Source organism: Notolepis coatsorum (assembly GCF_963971535.1).
Source record: "Notolepis coatsorum genome assembly, chromosome: 8".
NCBI lineage: Eukaryota > Metazoa > Chordata > Actinopteri > Aulopiformes > Paralepididae > Notolepis > Notolepis coatsorum.
In genome coordinates this window covers 34,527,588-34,533,794 of record NC_140172.1, presented here as the reverse complement: position 1 = coordinate 34,533,794, position 6,207 = coordinate 34,527,588, and positions in this window count along the sequence as shown.

Below are 6,207 nucleotides of genomic sequence, written 5' to 3'. Positions count from 1 at the left end.
TGATTATTATATTTTTTTCATGTTGATCACCGTACTCTTTGATTTGTACTTGAAACAGCGTGCTTATTAACATTCTCGAAGTCAACTTCCTGTCTGTTTAACACTCTGCCTATGGCTTGGGGGAAAACATGCACTTAGAATCACCAGAAAGGCTTTCGAAATAGTGAAATACCATGTTGGCCTCAATATTTTCAAAACAAATGATATGAAAAGGTTGTGAAATGAACAAGAATGTGATAAAAATCCGTTTGTTTCCCCAATACCAAGATGGCGGCGTTCTCGTGACGTCAGAGTGTCTTCGAGAATCCAATAGGGTCCAGCTGCAGCGCCGGAGAATCCTCTGACTGGGCAAGCCTGTGGCAGCCACGAACCTACTTTCTATAGAAGCAGGTATGGGGGTAGTTTTTACGATTGTGGATTCTACTTTTGCGTTTGTTTATTTTTGATAGAAATCTACCCCCATAGCTGGGAGGTGCGCTATTTTAAGTGAGCGTGTGTTATTGGATTGATTGTGTAATGGGAAATGTTAAAGGACTAAACGATGAGCCGTTTACATTAATCATTCTGAGTCATTATCAATAATAGAAAAGTTTATTAACAATAAGAAGAAAGGTTATTTCACCGTGGCCACAATGAAAGTTCAATTTACAGTCAGAGACACATCTGGCCATAAAGTGACCAAGAGTTCTGTTCAGACATAATGTTAAATACACAGTTGTCAGACGTAACATATTATATCAGATATGATGACGAAGGTAAACAAAATGGCTCTCAGCCAGTGGAAGCAACAATAACTTTGTTATGGCTGGTAGGATGTCAACGTGTTCTTAAAGAGACATACACACATTAACCAGTCAATTTGGTCATACTGAAAGTCAAGCTGTATGCAGTGGCGGACTGGCCATCGGGACGTTCGGGACGAATCCCGATGGGCCGTGTGGGATATTTGTGGATATCCTGATGAAGAATGTCTCAGTCAACCGAGGCTTGGATAATAACAAGGTTTATTAACCAAACAGATAAAATACATAGAGAGAATGGCTGAGGCTCTCGCCCCAGGTGATCAGCTGAAATTACCCAGGTAAGAAGCCCGGATAGATCTCAAGAGGAGATCTATATAGTTAACAGGAGGGGGTGTGGTCCCATTTGATAGGTCAGATGGGGGGGGGGGGGGTACAGGTAATGGGGACACAGGGGAGGGGAGTGTCTTATTCCACAGAGAGGGGGGGGGGGCACAGGTAAGGGGATATAGGGGAGGGGACTATATTTACATGAGAACATTATATATTATACCACAGCCGGAACCAAAGTGGGGGGGGGGGCAGTGTGTGGGCCACTAATGTGGGCCGGTGTGTGGGCCAGTGTGTGGGCCACTAATGTGGGCCAGTGTGTGGGCCGGTGTGTGAGTCGGTGTGTGGGCCACTAATGTGGGCCAGTGTGTGGGCCAGTGTGTGGGCCGGTGTGTGGGCCAGTGTGTGGGCCGGTATGTGGGCCGGTGTGTGGGCCGGTGTGTGGGCCAGTATGTGGGCCAGTGTGTGGGCCAGTGTGTGGGCCAGTGTGTGGGCCACTAATGTGGGCCAGTGTGTGGGCCGGTGTGTGAGTCGGTGTGTGGGCCACTAATGTGGGCCAGTGTGTGGGCCAGTGTGTGGGCCAGTGTGTGGGCCAGTATGTGGGCCGGTGTGTGGGCCGGTGTGTGGGCCAGTATGTGGGCCAGTGTGTGGGCCGGTGTGTGGGCCAGTATGTGGGCCAGTGTGTGGGCCGGTGTGTGGGCCAGTGTGTGAGTCAGTGTGTGGGCCACTAATGTGGGCCAGTGTGTGGGCCGGTGTGTGGGCCAGTATGTGGGCCGGTGTGTGGGCCGGTGTGTGGGCCAGTATGTGGGCCATTGTGTGGGCCGGCAATAAAACAATAAACAAGTTGCATAAACTAAATCAGATTAAAAATGATCACAGTTCTGGTTTGCCTTAAGATGCAGTTTAAGATGGGTCTTGAACATGGAGTATGTAGGGCACTCTCTAATCACAACTGGTAGGCTATTCCAGTAGTTACCACCTTTAACAGAGAACACAGTTTTTGCAAAGGTAGTATACCGAAAAGGCACCTTACAGTCTCCTCTACTGATGGCCCTGGTGGTAATGCCAGTGTCTGCTTTCTGTTGGATGAACTCATTCAATGGGGGAGGGGCAAGTCCATGCAGAACCTTGTTGCATGTTATGTTTTTCTAAAACATTACAGTGATGAAATGAAATTGGTTTCCTATCAAATACTTTTATGGCTTTTTTGTAGAGTAATTCTATTGGTGTAAGAGTAGTGACATATGAAAGAGACCAGTTGATAAAACAGTACTCGATGTGTGATAAAATCATTGAATGCAGAAACATCCTTGCAGCATTAACTGGCAGGCAGGGCCTGATCTGCCTGAAGTTTTCGATGTTAAACTTGACTGTTTGTCACTTTCTTCACATGACTTTTTGAAGGTCAATGTAGAGTCCAATGTGACCCCAAGATACTTGAATTAATGGGATCATCCTTATGTTCCCCGGGTCCTATGTTCCCCGGGTCCTATGTTCCCCGCTTGATTGATTAATAGATTGACATTTTTATTCATTTCTATTATTTTATTAATTATGAATGTCCGCCTTGTTTCGAACTGGTTAAGCTTAGACCCTCTTTCGAACTGGTTACGGTTAGAGTTTGGAATCAGGGCTGGTGGTCTAAAAATGTCAATCAATCAAAGCAGGGAACATAGGACCCGGGGAACATAGACATGCTCCCGAATTAATGTACAATGTCCAGCTCCGCCTCTCCCAGAAACACATTAGAGTGAGTGACCTCTACTGGTGACTTTGTGAACATCATAGACACTGTTTTCGTGGTGTTAAGTGAAAGACATGCTTTTGTTTTTGTCTTGAATGAGACATGAGACATCAGTGAATGAGATTCACGTTTCCTCCCAACCGCGAGTAGGCCTAGAAGCGCAGAAATGGAGAACGAAAAAGAAAAAAAAAGTGGAGCTGAAAAAGCTAGAATAAAAAAACAAAAATTGCTAGTAAAAGACGCAGAACAATGTTCTAAAATTACAGACATGTTTAGTAGAGGAAGGGCTCTCGTTAGAGTAGCTGCTGCTGCTAATAATGATGAAGTTCAAGTGGAAGGAACCAACAGTAACATGACAGGTGCGTGCAGTAGCCTAGTGCATATTCTACTGTTGGTGTCTGCCGGTTCATGAGGGCTAGCTAGCCTATACTAGCTCTTGCAGTGATTTCAGTCATTCTATTACAAGACAATGTGCTTTCCGTATTCCTGATTCCTTACAGCACGTGGACATAAATAGTCGTGACTCGTGAAGTTTTTTCTCTGACTAAAAGTTTGGTTAGCAATGTTAGGACTAGTGCCCACCACAGCATCAGAAGCTAAAGTGCTAACCTAGAGAGCCAATCAGAACCTAGGACGGGCTGCAAATTAATCGGCTACTAATATTATAATAGTAAATACTAAAATAAAATACTATTATGTTCCCTTCCAAATTTTCATGTTGATATAATATTGGTAATCTAATTGATTGAATTGATTAGTTGCCATTTTACATGCTTAAATAAGATGTACCTTAGAATTCCCAACTGTTAGCCATGTTCTCGATATGATTAGTCTCATCTACATGTTTGTAAATAACCACAGCTAACTAGCTTAAGCTAACAACTCGGTCAACTACTACCCCGTAGTTAAACAAATGTGATTGCATATAACAGCTAACTGCTACAGCTAAGTTGGTAGTTAGCCTATTCCATTAATGTTGAATGTATTTATGAAGGTTGTTGATGGTGGTTGGCGCTGAATAGCAGACATGATTCCGTCAGTCTGCCACAGGGCAGCTGTGTTTGCTGATGCTGCTCATGACCACCAGTAGCGTGTGTGAGTGTGAATGCAGAGAGAGAGAGAGAGAGAGAGAGAGAGAGAGAGAGAGAGAGATGGCAAGCAGCCATGATGAAGTTGAGCTTCATCCAGTAGAATGAAAACGTTTATAAAAGACACCTAGATCATGACATTACTTTTCAAATTGTGTATTATAATGTGTATATTTTAGTGATGTCCGATATTATCGGCCTACCGATATTGGCATTAAAATGTGATATCGGAAATTATCGGTATCTGTTTTCAAAAAAAGAAAAATTAAATATTTTTATTTTTTATATTTATTTAACCTTTATTTACCCAGGCAAGCAAGTAAGAACAAATTCTGATTTTATTTATTGTCAAAAGTATGCATAATGTTGTGTTAATTCCACAACAAGAGATATGTAATGTTAATTACCTGAAATTATTCGTTTTTTGGGGGGGAAACCCTGCATATATTGGTATCGGTTGATATCGGTATCGGAAATTTAAGTGTTGGACTATATCGGATATCGGTAAAAAAGCCAATATCGAACATCCCTAGTATATTTGTATCTTCTTCCTTACTGCCCCCACTACTGGGTCCATCACTACTAGCACAGATTTCAACTTTATTTTCAATTCTAGTGAAGATAACATGTTTTTCTCTATTGGATGAAATGGTGCAGCGATAAAAACATTGTATTCAAACATTTTATTCAATAAAGCCTCAACAAAGAGTTGGAACAGCATACAGAATATAGATGTGATGTCAGTCTGAATCAGAGCATTCTCTGCCTCATTGAATTCTGAAGAAAATCAGATTCCAATGAACCCTCAAATTCTGAAAATGGGAGTAGTCACCACTCACCAACTTCCCCATCTTCTCTAGTCACCCCCACACCTTCTATTTGACCCATGACTTCTCAGCAGAGCCCAGACAAAACTTCCCTTTTCCTATCAACTCTGCTAATACTGAGTCACTATTGAGAGAGAGAGAGAGAGAGAGAGAGAGAGAGAGAGAGAGAGAGAGAGAGAGAGAGAGAGAGAGAGAGAGAGAGAGAGAGAGAGACTGAGAGAGACTGAGAGAGACTGAGAGAGACTGAGAGAGACTGAGAGACTGAGAGAGACTGAGACTCTTGGAATGGGTGTCTGGGAGGAAGTGGGGGGTCTTTCGATGTTGATTAAACGGCAAGCAACTAATGTCATGAGTGCCAAATTAAAGGACAATAAATCCAATCTAACTGAAATTGTGTAGCACAGACCTTTCTATGGATCAAAACCTCAATATTATTATGGTGTAGTTAATACTTCATGTATCCTTAATCCCTAGGCTAATGAGGCACTAAGATGTTACTAAAAAGTAAAAAGCCAAAGTAACGGTATATGTATGTGTGTGTGTGTGTGTGTGTGCACTGTGCACGAGTGCACATCTAGGGGCGGGGTGTAGATTTGGTCTCCCTGATGTTGACTCCTTAGCCACAGCCTTGGGTTGTTTAATACTGGACAAGTGTTTCATAACAGCCGTTGTGTGGGCCGGTTTCGGGGCCGGTGCGTGGGCCGGTGTGTGGGCTGGTGCGTCTGAATGTCCCGGGCTGAATTTGTGTCCCAGTCCGCCACTGGCTGTATGACATGATATCTCCACACAGATATATAAGAACATGATAATATATTTCCACGACAATTGATTGATTGATTGATTGATTGAAAAATGTATTAATGTCTGCCTTGTTTCGAACTGGTTATGCTTAGGCCCTCTTTCGATGTCGCCCTCTTTCGAAGTTGGTTATGCTTAGAGTTTGGAATCAGGTCTGGTGGTCTATCGCCATGCTCTAAAGATAAACTCTAAGCATAACCGACTTCAAAAGAGGGCCTAAGCCTAACCAGTTCGAAACAAGGCGGACATTAATACAATTTTCAATCAATCAATCAATCATTCCAATAACACACGCTCTCTTCATTCTTAGACAGTGTTGCGATGCTCATATCAACACTGGTTGCACGCACGCTAATGACGCCACGTGCATGCACGCTCCCAGGCTCATGCGCGCGCTCCCGTGCATGCGCATGCGTGCGCTCCCGTGCATGCGCATAAATGTTCCCTCACATAAGGACAGACTAAAAACAGTGCCTAATTGCCTCTACGAATGGAATGTAACACCTGACGATGCTGACCAGTGCTATTGATATGCAAAGTGTAAACTGTGTTAATATGTCCCTCAGTTGCGTGTGAGTCAATGAACACACTTGGGTATAACAAACCGTAGGTTTATTTAACATCTAGTTCTGACGTGACGGTGAGAACAGGTTCATAGTAGCGAGGCAGTTTGTACGCAG